Here is a 13,486-nt window from a genome sequence, read left to right on the forward strand (position 1 = left end):
CGGCGTGGTCTGATCCACAGGGTCATGAAGAATGAGACATGATTGAATGACTGAGCACCAAAAAAAATGTAAATTATATATTCATGCACATATATATAGAATATAATCCAGTGTGTGTGCATGTGTGTGCGTGTGTATGTGTGTGTGTGTGATTTGCCATTGCTATACTTTGAAAGTCTTTAATAAATAGCCCTTTCTTTATGCCTGTTGTGGCAGAGAGCATTCTGGGCATGGAGTCAGTAAATACTTGTATCTTCTTTGAACTTACAGGGTCTGGTGCACTATACAAATCACTCCCTCTGCCTCAGCTGGTTTCCAAATCTGTGAAATGGGGAGAATGATGACCATAGTGCCTGACCTGCTATGTTGAAGTTCCAATGAGATAACCAGAGGCTCGACTTTGCAAACCTTAATGAACTCTCTATGTGCCTGTTACTATTTTCCCTCAATCTCAGCTGGATAAACAGGAAAAAAAATAACAATTTGATGAAAAGGAAAACCATTGTGGCCACCTTTGTTCTAAACCTTTGGAATATGGGGTTTATGATTAAAGAGATGATGCCATCGATGATAGGATGGAACAGCCTCGCCACAAATATTCCTCTGCTCACTTTGACCAACTGTGCTGAGCTTTTTCAATAGCATGTGGCTGCAGCTTTGCAAGAAGAATACAGAGAGCAGTGGAGGGCTCTTATCTGCTCATCTGTTGCTATTTTTACCTTATTCCTCAAACCTTTTCTACTTCTTCCACAAGTGACATCAGCTTTATGTTCCCATCTCAGAGAGACAGCTTGGAATGGACAGTCTCAATTAAACTGAAATTCAGCATGTCCAACTTTTCACTAAAGCAATAAATTGTACTTGACAGTCATTGACCTTGACTTGGGCAGTCCTTTCCTGTGTCCCTGCAATTCCACCACCCCCAGCAAAGGCACTTGGCAAAACACGTGAAGGCCTGGAGCATGAACCCTGAAACCAAAGAAGTTCTCATTAGCTGATCAGAAGGCCTGAAGAGCTGGCAATGTTGAACTGAGCTGAGCTAAGGACAACCAGCTCTGAGGAGTCAAGCCGGTGCTGTGGAGAACAGTGAAGAAGCAGCTGGCCCGAGAGGTAAGCTGGATGGGGAGAAGCCTGGCTGTGGAGGCAGAGTCCTGTCCTTTACAGAGTCTCAAGCCTTCCTCTCTGCCAGTTGTGGCTAGCCATTTTCTCATCACCATCATCATTGACTCCTTCAGCAACAGCAGTTATATCTACATAAGGAAAGGCTCACAATACATGGTCCTCTGCGTAGATACTGAGTGAGGAGGCAGCCATGGCCTTGACCAGCTTCTTAGTGGGAGGAGAGCTGTAACTGCTTCTGGGCAAGAAGAAATAGTTTATTTTTTTTTAAATAATATCTCTTTCCTCTTTTTTCTCTACCTCTCAACCCAGAGTGTATGCACACATGCACACAGCTCCAGGCTGCAGCTAGGCCAAGTCACAGTCTGATGATTCTGAACATCTTTCCCAACTGACTGGTACAGTATGGGATCTCTGTGCCATGTACCTTGGAGGAAGACACCCTCTCGGGTGCTAGTGGCCAGTGAGGGTGGAGGAATGAGAGTGTACATCTCCTGAGAAACTAGGAAGCCAATGGCATTTCTGAGCTTACCTTGTCCTTCCTTAGTGATGTCTTTCCTTGGTACTCAATGATATACTTTCAGAAGCAGTGGACAGTCCTTTCATTGATTTCCCTAAGTAAAACAATATCTGTGTCAGTTATAGTTTAACAGCACTTTGGACAGCCCCTCAGAGCAAGGAGACTAGCCAGCAATTGCCTTCAACTCCTTCCTTGTCACTAGGACATACATTATCCCGATATTACTTTTCAAAAAGACTTTAAGAACATTTTTGGAAATTTAGAACAAATTTAGAAATTTTAGAAACTTTTGTTAAAGGGGAGGAAAAGATTAAATAACATAAAATGACTACAAGCATGTCAATGAAAAGGGGACAGGGAAGCTTAATGCTGGATAACTTAATGATGAAAGTTATTTCTGGGAGAAGTAAGAAAATGTTCACCTCCCTGTGGTCGCTGAAGTTTTGTGGATCTACGGCTGTGGAGTATGTTGTCGTATGTGGTCATTGTGCTCGTCAGATTTGCCAAAACTTTTTTTTCCTTCAACATCTTTGTTGTAACTCAAGACTTGCTGCCTGAGGGGTTTGGAGGAGAACACATCCTAAAACAGGTGATCTATTTTTAAAGCACGTCATTGCAGGAAAGAAACGTCATTGCAGCCACATCTCTGGCGAACTTTCCAGATACGCTTTATGTAACAGGTAGTAGATATCATCTCTGGCTCCTAGAAAGTATGAAAGAAATGGTGTTTTGTCTCTTCCCTTAAGGGGATTTCGGTTCATTCTGCTTGGCAGAACTGGAACTCACTTTCTACTCACAGTTATAGAGAGGCAGCTTTCTGTTTAATGGAAGAACACTTCCATAACAACGAGGGCTGCCCAAAGATCCAATAGCTTAAATCATCAGGGAGCTGGTTTACCCTCCCTGGAGGTTCCCAAGTAGGGAATGGCTGACCAACTGCCATGCATGGTGCCGAAGAGGTTTAGCCCAGCTCTGGTTGGGGCTAGATCTCTTTAATTTCTAATTTCATGAATCGCTCATCTAGCTTGGCTTGGAGCCTTTCCAGGATAGCTTGAGACTCATTCCCAAATAGCTGATCTTTTATGAGCTAAGGCAACGTTCTCCATCAGCCATTATGCTGTAAAGACCACTATTGTCTGATCAATATGGGTGCATTGGTCAGTCAGACCATAATCACTGACCAAGTGCCTACTATGTGGCAGGCACTATTGTCTGATCAATATGGGCACATTGGTCAGTCAGACCATATGCACTGACCAAGTGCTTACTATGTGGCAGGCACTATTGTCTGATCAATATGGGCACATTGGTCAGTCAGACCATATGCACTGACCAAGTGCCTACTATGTGGCAGGCACTATTGTCTGATCAATATGGGCACATTGGTCAGTCAGACCATAATCACTGACCAAGTGCCTACTATGTGGCAGGCACTATTCTAAGAACTGGGGATACAAAATGAGGCAAAAGAAGGCCCTTGCCTCCAGGCTCTCGTACTAGAATGGTCTCAGGGGGAGGACTTTCTCAGGGGAGCACACTGGGGAGGGAAGTCCTCCTGATCACAGAATTCCTGGAATTCTAGTTGAGCTTCTGAGATGAAGAGGGTGCTTGTTACCTGCAAAGGAGAGATAAAAGCAGGCTGAGGCCTGGCACAGCTAGGATCCTGTGTATCTGCCAGCTACTGTAGCAGGACTGACAGACTTTTTAAAGGTCTCCCATTGCCCTAGGGGAAGTGGAGTCCAGAATTCTTTTTCTTCCCCATCTTGTTTCTGTCTGCCTCCATATGCCACCTGATTAAGGGGAGGGACGTGCTATTCTGTCCACGTTCTCTGAGACTATGAAGGTGAGCAGAGAGATAAAGTGGGAAGAATGCATGGGCCCGGGGGGCCTGGCCACCTCCTCTTCTTCTTGGGGGGAGAAAAAATGCAGTTGATGAGAAATGCCCAGGCTAAGAAGTGGTGGAAAGGCTGTAAACAAAAGAAGATCCCAGTTAAAAACAGGCCGCTCTGGGCATTCCGCCGAGGTTCGGTAGCTCCGGTGGCAGCATGACGGTGGGCGCCAGACGCCGAGGGAAGGCTGAGGGCAGGTACCTTCGCAGGTTCCCGAGGCGGGAGCAAGAGGAGGAGGAGGCCTATATCCTGCAGCACCCCCAGTTAGAAGAGGAGGAGGAAGGAGAGGAGACTGAGGGGCAAGGAGAGCCTCTGCAGCGCCCGTGGCCCCAGGCTGAGGAGAGGGAGGGAAAGGCAGCTCACTCCAAGAAAGTTCACTTCGCCTTTCTCCCGGAGAGATACGAAGCCCTGGAGGAGCAGACAGCCGGAGAAAAGCCCAAAAGAAATACCGAAAGAAGCTCAAGAAGTGTGGCAAGAATGTTGGGAAAGCGATCCCCAAAGGATGCCGGTACTTTGTCATTGGTCTGCAAGGACTTGCCACGGCTTACTCATCACCCTTTACAGCGGCAGCCACCCTCACTGCCTTGGTTCGCGAACCGAGGCAGTGTCCTCTGGGAGAACGATGACCCTGACACCCTGGGAACACAATGAAACAAGCATCATGGACTTTGACCCAGAAACTACTTGGGACTATATAGGAAAAAAAAAAACAACCTGTCTTTTCTTGTGGAGGTGGAGGAGAAGGTCTTAATGAATCAGTGCCTTCCCTGCTTTCTGGTGCTTCTCATCTTTGGAATGTCCTTCCATCAGTGGAATCCTGGTCAAAGGGAAGCATGTACAAGAGAATGAGTTGAGATTTCTCTCAGACAAGATTCTCAGTTATAGAAAAATTAGTTTGTTAAATCCTGAGTCTGTGGCTTTCCAGCCTGAAGGAGAGCCACAACAAAGGCACAGTTCAGGCGAGTGGACTTAATAGGAAGGAGGCTCCCAGTGAATTAAGATGGGGGGAAATTTTGGCTTAGAAATGGACATTTGGTGATCCTTTCCCAGGGTGAATCTTGAGTTTGATGTACAACTTTTACCAAACACCTAGAATCCTATCGTCCCAGAACTTCCTGTGCAATGCATCTCCACCGCTGCCCTCTTTTGGAGGACTGACTTCTTTTGTCTTCTGGTTTTTCTGTTGCTTGAAGCTTAGTTACCTTTGTGGAAAAACAAAAAACGAAATCAGGACGAGACTATGAATTTTGAAGAATAAAGTGTCTGATCAATTAAAAAAAAAAAAACAGGCCGCTCTCTAGTGGCAACGGAGGCTACCTGATTCCCAAAATGAAATTAAGTAGGAGAAAGTGCAGGAGTTTGTTGCTGAGCTGGTATCTTTTCACTTATCACTTATGGTTCCCGTCCATGAAGACCCACAACATAGAGGACCTGGCCAAACGCCTCCTAACTGAAAACATCTCAACACAAGATTGTATTCTGAAAAAAATTCCTTTCTGTCATCAAGTGACAAAAATGGACGCTGGGAAGAAACAAGGAAAGACGTGATGATGTGAATGGGAAAATTATTTTAGGAAAAAAAGAAAAAAAACAGATTTTCTTAAAGAAGCAAACCCAACTTTGTAATAAATTAGAATATTTGAACATAAAATCCTGAGTCTTTCCCATTCAGCTCATCTCCATCTCATGCTCACTAGGAAGGGTTGCCAGGGGTGACACAGAAATGAAGCCAATCACAGCATTGTAATTTAAAACTCAAACAGCTGGCAAAAATATTCTCTCTCTGAGCATGGTATCTGAGAAGTAAATGGAAAGGTCGGGAGACTTTTCATTTACTTCTGCGACAACACAGGCTGCTGGAACGAAGGCCTATATTAATGTTTCCCCCATCACTCTCCATTATTTGTCAGAAACCCCATTCCAGGATCTCACAGTAGAGGTGATAGAAAGAGACAGATGAGAGAATGCAGGGGTTGGTACTAACAGCAAATAATCAACCATCTTTATATTTCCACTCTACATTATAACAGGAAACCTGATGAGATTCTTTCTATCCTTAGGACTGTTTCACCTAAAAATAAAGCTGGCTCAGCAGGAAGGTCTGATCTCTCTCTCTCTCTCTCTCTCTCTCTCTCTCTCCCTCTCTCTCTCTCCCCCCCTCACACACACACACAATTCAGGAAAATATAAGAAGGCTTGTTGGGGGCCTCTGAGCTGAGGCTGGAAGGTAAATCAGGATTCTAAGAGCTTGTGGTAAGTCTGGAGGGATCTCCAGACATGTAGAAGAGACTTGGCAAAGGAACAGAAAGAGTATGATGAAGTGGAGAGGTCTCTGAATGGGACGCCTCAGCTTGGTGTCACAGTGATTGCAGTTTACTACATGTGTGACCTTGGACAAGTCCAAGGATATCCATGAACCTCAGTTTCCTTTCTACAAGAAATGGAATTGGGCTAGATGTCTGCAGAGCTTCTTTCAACCTCTCTGGCTATGATTCTGTGATCCTAAGGGACAAGGAACAGCTAAATGGCACCAGAGTGCCGGGTCTGAAGTCAGGAAGACTCATCTTTGTGAATTCAAATCTCACCTAAGACACTTGCTGTGTGACCCTGGGTAAGTCTTTCAACCCTGTCTGCCTCAGTTTCCTCACCTGCAAAATGAGCTGGTGAAGGAAATGGCAAGCCACTCCAGCATCTTTGGTAAGAACACCCCAAATGGGGTCATGAAGAGTCAGACATTACCGGCAGCATACAGTCCAATTTGGCTTGACTTCATTGAACAGTAGGAAAGTCTGATATGGAATAAAGCCGGACAGTTAGGCTGGAGGAAGATTCTAGCCCATAGGTTGAAATGTCAGAGTGAAGCATTCTTGCACTGCTGTACAAAGATGACTTTTGAGTTGGAAAGGGGCCTGGTTATCCCGGTGCTCTGGGAATGTTTCTTTGGCAGCCTTGAGGAGGATAGAAGCCAACCTAACTTGAGAGTCAAAAAGTAACAGCCATGATGGCTCATGTATAGTCTCTTGACCTTTCAGAGTTATGGAAATGAGCCATTTATCATAAGAGAAATTTTATGTTCACTTGTTAGAAGGATAAAAGCCCTTCTATAAAGTAGCTCCAATTTGCAGAATATTGCATGGAGTTTTGCGAGATGTCCTGCTTACAAATTATTGTTGAATTAACTGGCTCTCAGTGGATGACATGTTTTAACTCTCTATCTTGGTGCTTCTGGATGGCTTGGATTACAAATTGCTGAAAACAAACTGCTAAGAAATATATCTTGTGTGGACATTTATTTTTAGATCCTCTGCTTTCCTTTTAATAGATAGTGCTAGGAGTCATTTTAGATGGATAATTAGTTGCTCTTCTTTACTGATTGGCAAATCATATTCCTCCTTTCTTGGGGAAACTCCTATAGGCAAAATGTGTTTGCATTTGTCTTTCTATGTGCAATATTGTCAAGTATCTCTGTTCTTGAACATGTGTTCATGTGAGTAAGTATATGATATGCCCACATATAATATGTGTCTATGTGTTGTGCTTGTGATCACAATGGAGAAATGGGCTGAATGATGAGCTGACTAGGGAGCCTGAGATGACTGGCCCAAAGGGCCATCCTCACTAGGTCATCACCTGCATGAAGGGGCAGGAGAGGGGCCTACTTATACCTGAAGCTCTCTGAGCAGAGGGGGAGGCCTTGGCACTTGTCAAGGCCCTGAGGTCCCTCTAGCTCTTCAGCTCTGTGATTCCCAATTCATTGACTACAATGAGCTGACTTCTCTCAGCGACTCCAATCTTCTGTATATCAGCAGCATGACCGTAAGGAGATTCCCCAATGCTCCCCATGCATCAGTGTCATCATTGTCCAATGAGGAACATTCTGCCTGTTCTAGTCTGCCTCCCAGGGCTAGAGTGCCATCTACAATGGAAAGTGCTTCAAAATGGGCTCCCTCATCACAGTGATCAATATCTGACACCAACAGAGGGAGCCATGCTAACTTGACAGCTAAGGAGATGCTTTGGAGCCAACACTCAGGTAGCTTTGCCTCTAAGCACTTCTCCTGCCTCATTGCAGTCTTAGTGACACACCCCTATCCTAACTGTCCGAAAGCTGAAGCTTCTTCCACCATTCACTCGAGCCCAGAGAAGAGGACCTGTGTGGAAGGGAGGCTGACTCCAGTGCCATTGTATATGCCCAACTCGAGGTGGACGTGGAGCCTCTTTACTGGAGGAAAATGAGGACGCATCATTTGCTGAAGTGAGAGTCCCCCGGATGCTTTGTGTGGAAGAAGAGATTATTCTGGGAAATCCACAATAAAGAGAACCATTTCTGTAAAAGAACAATAAATAACACCTCCAGAAAAAGTCCAGCCTTTAGAATGTGTTGTCATTCCGGGCTTCTCACACCTTCTGTTGTCCCCGGGCTGGCAGGATGCTCACCAGCGGCTGCATGGATCTTCATTAAGGCTCTGATTTTGGTCTGCCCCAAAGGAGGCACACACAGTTGTCCTCAAATGCACAGAAACAGGCCAACAAAAGGGAAAGAGACCAACCAGGAGACATCGATGGTGGGTCATCTGGGTGGCAAAGGACACTAAGCCCCTCGGCCTTGGCCATCGCACCCTGGGAACGATCATCATTCTAACATTAACCACAGTTGGTGAGCCAATGACACGAAGTGGTTTTCTTCTCACAGATCTCGCTTCCAAGGGACACTGCTGCATGCTGTTCCTTCCAAGATTTAATAAGAAATATGATGATAAATGGCCTCCTTGGTTAATGTTTACTAAGATTGCCAACAATGGAAGGCCAGGTTCTCTACATTAATAACTGTGTAGCACACACAGTATTGAATGGAATGGCAGGGCCAGAGAGGCCTCTGTGCTGTGGGAGGCCAGGCCTGAGCTGCCCTGACTCCCTACTTAGTATGTTCTCATTAGCATGTCATAGGAGGAATGCAGGTGTGGGGGCATTCTGGGTCTCCCCTCCATTCTTCATTTTCATGTTAGCCTTTCCTGTTGTATAAAAGGCATAGCCCTTTACTGCTCAGGTGTTGCTGGAACATTTCCCTCCCTTCTTCCCTCCCCCTCTCCTTCCCTCCCTCCCTTCATACATACATACATACATATGTACATGAGAGTGTGTGAACTGGAAGGTTTATTATGACTTTGGGATAATAAAGATAATCAATCAAGACATTGCCAGTTCATCAATTCAGCACACATTTATTAAGCACCTCTTGTGTACTAGCACTAGGCACGACAGTCATTGCATATACAAATGCAGCAAATAATCTAGTTCCTAGTCATAGGGCATGTAAAAGATAAATCTTTGCAAAAGCATAGGGGCTGGAGATGAAATGCTAAGCTTAGGGAACAGTATGTAGGATTGTGTGACCAGAATCAAGAAGTTATGGAGGGGAGTAACATGCAATATTTCTCAAAAAACAGGCTGGATAAAGACTGAAATATTCTAAAAGCCATGGAGAGGGATAACAAGTGATCCCAGAGACAATAGGGACTTATTGAAGTTTTTGAGCAAGGGAGTGATCTCATCATCCTCATGCTTTAGGAATCATTTACTAACAACTCTGTGGAGCACTCATTCCACTGGGGAGGTCCTGAAAGCAGTAGGACCTGAATATTAGAGTGGTCTAGATCCTTTGTTATTGTTCTTTCTGCAGAGGGGGAAGGCAGGGCTATTGGGATTAAGTAACTCGCCCAAGGTCACATGTCTAGTAAGTGTTAAGTGTCTGAGGCCAAATTTGAGCTCAGGTCCTCCTGATTCCAGGGCCAGTGCTCTATTCACTGTGCCACCTAACTACCCATCTGTCAGTCCTTCTCAAATTGTGGGCCTTGACCCCATATGGAGTCATGGAAAATTTGACAACAGTAAAAGGTTTCTGAATGTGCAATGACGAAAACTTAATTAAAAATCAAATGCATGATGAATCTGAGGTGTTTCTGGCAGCTTGCCCACGTTGCATTGGGTAACTTGACCACAGCCTTGTTTCTGAACACATAACATGCGCACTTTGCACTGACCTTGCCATTGGTCTAGGTGATGCCCAAAAAATGCTGTGGAAATGTAAAAAAGGGTCACAAGTGGAGAGGTTTGAGAAACCCCGGACTAGGCAAGCAGTTGTGAGTGCTCAAACTTGGGGGGTTGTGGGGTGAGTGGAAAGAAGGGCCTGGGTGTTAGTTCTAGTAAAGGCAGAATTGTCCAGACTTGTTAAATGACTGTTGTATGAAGGAGCAGGTAAGTGAGAAGGACTGAGCAAAAGGTTCTATCTGAAATGATGCTCATATTGGCCACCATCCGATGGCTTCAGTGCCAGTCATTCTAACATTTAGCAATTCTACTGTATAGACGTGTGGCCTCTGGGGATCATTGCATAGAAACACATGCCAGGGCTGACAGACATACATCATGCCTGCCTGCAGACATACTTGCATGCACACGCACACAACACACACTTTGTCATTAATAGGTGATGAACGCACAATGCACAAATGCACTCATCCATACTCATGTGTGTATTCATGTACACATGCCCCTCATTATGTTTGGGGTTGAGAAGAATGTCTTAAGTTTCCCTCACAATTCCCTGCATTCTCTAGCCTGGTGAAACACCTGATTTTTAACACCTCTTCAATTGGTTCTCAGGCCTTTTCTCATGAGTTTGTAAGTTGGTAATCATTGAGCTGTGACAGGGCTTGGTGTGGGGCTGTGCCCCTTGTGATTAACTATCTGCCCCGTAACTGGCTGACTATTGTGGCTGATGCACTGGGTGCTCGAGAAAGCACAGACTTCGAGCTACTTCTAGCTCTTGCATTTCTTGCTCCCATTTCCCTATGCACTTTCCTGTTCTCATCACCTACTCCTTTATTTTCTTTTCTGCCCATGTGAAAATAGGCTTTGTTTGAGGGAAAACTGTGGTATTTATAAGTAGGAAGTTGGGAGCATGAGCAGAGTGGTATTTGATTATGTGGAATTCACTCCAACAAGCATTTATTAATTGTTCATTGAATGATGGACTGGATGATGCATGCAGGGAATAAAAAGAGAAAAATAAGGCAAATCCTGGCTTCAGAAAGCTTGCCTTCTGTTCTTGCTTCCAGGCTAGAGACAAAACACTCAGTAAATGCAGGGAGGGAGAGGGACTAAGGGAAGGTCTTTGGGAAGAGTTGCCATGCGTCCAATATTGTAATAGCTATCCATTCCAAGAAGTGGATGGCAAGGAGAGAAGACTTTCTAGGCATCAGGAATTGTATGTGCAAGGGTTCAGAGAAGGGAAGGATGGAATGTTGTAGAAAGGCAACTAAAGAAGCTCATGTTGGGTAGAAAATAAGCTATTGAAGGGAAATGAATGTATTATCAGCCTCCAAAATCAAGTGTAGGCTGGTCAAGAGCTTTCAATGTCAAATATAGGAGGAGTTATTTTATCATAAAGACAATGGGAATCGATGCAACTTTAGCAGAGGGTATGTGTGTGTGTGTGTGTGTGTGTGTGTGTGACACTGATGGCAACTGACACCATTATTTCTTTGCATGTTCATGGTGATAAAGGCATCAAAGGAAGAGAGAATGGTGAAGCAATCTGATTGGTAGGAATGCTGGCAATGTGGATGGAGGTAGGCAGGCAGAGAGCTGGCAAGGGGGAAAATGCTAAAACATCTTTAAACAATCTAAGAAAAACATTCTTCTGTCAGCATAGGTGGTTCTAAAATGATTTCTCCAGTGTGCCAGATGTTTCTGATATTCATGCTGTCTTCTGTAGTGGGAATGCAAGTCTTTGTGTGTCATAGAGGAATTGGAGTGAGCACCATGTATCTCTTTCTATTTCGCTAATCTAGCCCTGGCCCTTCTCATACATGGGTTCCTGAAAGCTATACCCAGGTGCAAAGAACATTTTGAGTCAGCATCTATTTGTGAATTAGAATCAACATGGTTTTATTACATGCTTACTATGTGGCAGGCACTAGAGATAGAAAGACAGAAAAAACCCCCAACCTGTTCCTTCCCTCAAAGGCTTTATATTGTATTACAAGGAGACAGCATGAACACAGAGAAGTAAAAATAAAGTGAAGGCAATGTCATTTCTAGCCACTAGCATGTGGGAGTGGGAGAGGGATAATGAGAACATTTCTCATGTATGAACTGAGGTGACTTCAGGTGAACCTTGAAAGAAAGCAAGGACTAGAAGAAGGGGATGTGAGGAGGACAGGCAGGCCAGAAAGTGGGACAGAGATAAGACATGGAATGGCCTGTACAAGATAAACCAAGAAGGACAATGTGGCTGAAAGATCAAGGGCAGGCAGATTCAGAAGGGCTTTAAATGCCAACAATGCAATCCCAGAGGCAATCGTGAGGTACTGGAAGTCTGGAGTATGAGAATATCATATGTAAACTTGTATTTCAAGAATACTATTTAGGCAGCTGTGTGGCAAATGGAATTGAAGGGGAGAGAATGAAGTCAGGGAGATGAGTTAGGAGTCTATTGAAATAAGTTAGGTCAGGCAAAAGGCGACAAGTGCTTAGTCTCTTCTGGTTTTGATGAAAGAAGAGGAAAAATGGATGAATAAAAGATCCCGGGAGTAGAAGCTCTACGTCTGTTGGTTGTTCTTCTACACAAGCTGGGGCAATGGAGAACCAAAGCATAGGGGTTGCACTTGACACTGAAATGGAATCGAATCTTAAAATGGAATTGTTCACGGCAAGAAAAGGACAATACTAGGCCATGGCATCGAAGACAACAAAGCATTTCCCCCTTTGCTCCTCCGAAGATGTGATGGCGACATGTTGCTTTCTTCCTTGAGATGGGGGTTGGTTACGTACTCTGCTGGATTGTTTTGTTTGAGACTACTACATGCTAGTGGTTAGACGCGCCATTGTCTGCTGGGAATCTATTGAGCTTTTAATTGTATTTACTAATGCATAGTGCAATGCAGATGCTATACCGGTTATTTCCCTCAAGGCAGGAGAAATCTATTTTGGTGCATTAAATATGCCATAGCCAGAGGAGACTTTCAACTCTTTTGTGAGTCACACTCAGCCAGATCTAACCAGACAGAATTCCTAGGTCCAAGTAAGTATTTTGAACCCTTTTCATTTTACCTACTGTCAAAATCAAGCCAATCTATATTTTTTGGTTGGGGGAAGTCCTTTCCTTCCAACTTCTGTCCTGTTTCCATCAAGTAGCCTAAATATAGTAGGTACAAATTCCTAGAGCTTTGCTTAGCAAGACTAGAGAAGGAAGGGGTGGTACTTATGATGCTTTGATACATTCCTGTAGCTTCAGCCAAATTAATTTTCTCCTTACACTAAACAAGACACTCCTTTATATCCATTGGACACAACTAAGCAGCTGATATTTCCCTAACACATTTTTAGAGGTTTCAATGTCATTCAAGTAGTATAAAATTATTTCAAATGATTCTGAAATTGAATCTGAGTTTTAAACTATTACAAGAAGCTCTCTACCGAGGCACTGTTTTTTTCTGTGTCAAAAGTTTGGTGTATTTTTTTATGAGAAACTTTAGTCTATTACACCCCCTTCCAAAAATGCAATTCCCAGAGGTTTAATTGTTGCTGCTTTTATGAATCGAAAGTTGAATTTCAGAATTGTCTATAAATCTAACAATACCATTGACATGAAGTAGGAGAAACATTAAGTTAATCCTCTATGAATGACTCTGTGGTAAATATTACCTCTTAAGCACATAAAGACCTAATTACAGATGGAAGGAATTGGCACTTCTGAGCTTCCTAAGGCTTGTGTATCTGAGAGACCAAACTTCCTGCATGATTCTCTTTTACCTATTTACATACAACAGCAATTTTGGAACTAATCTTATAATGTCTCTTTCTCTTGGGTAAAGACTAAATTTCTTACAATGAATCCACTTAATGAATTTAGGTAAATAACAATTATCTTTATCTTTAATATTTCAGAAATTGC

The 13,486-nt window shown here is 43.8% G+C and overlaps 1 pseudogene; it reads left to right on the forward strand.

The window, feature by feature from the left end:
- Positions 1-3,137: 3,137 nt before the first annotated feature.
- LOC138165972 (required for drug-induced death protein 1 pseudogene) lies at positions 3,138-4,973 on the forward strand (annotated as a pseudogene).
- The last annotated feature ends 8,513 nt before the right edge of the window (positions 4,974-13,486 follow it).

Source organism: Petaurus breviceps, unplaced genomic scaffold, assembly GCF_028583685.1.
Source record: "Petaurus breviceps papuanus isolate PSGF00001 unplaced genomic scaffold, PetGlider_PUasm1.0 218, whole genome shotgun sequence".
Taxonomy (NCBI): domain Eukaryota; kingdom Metazoa; phylum Chordata; class Mammalia; order Diprotodontia; family Petauridae; genus Petaurus; species Petaurus breviceps.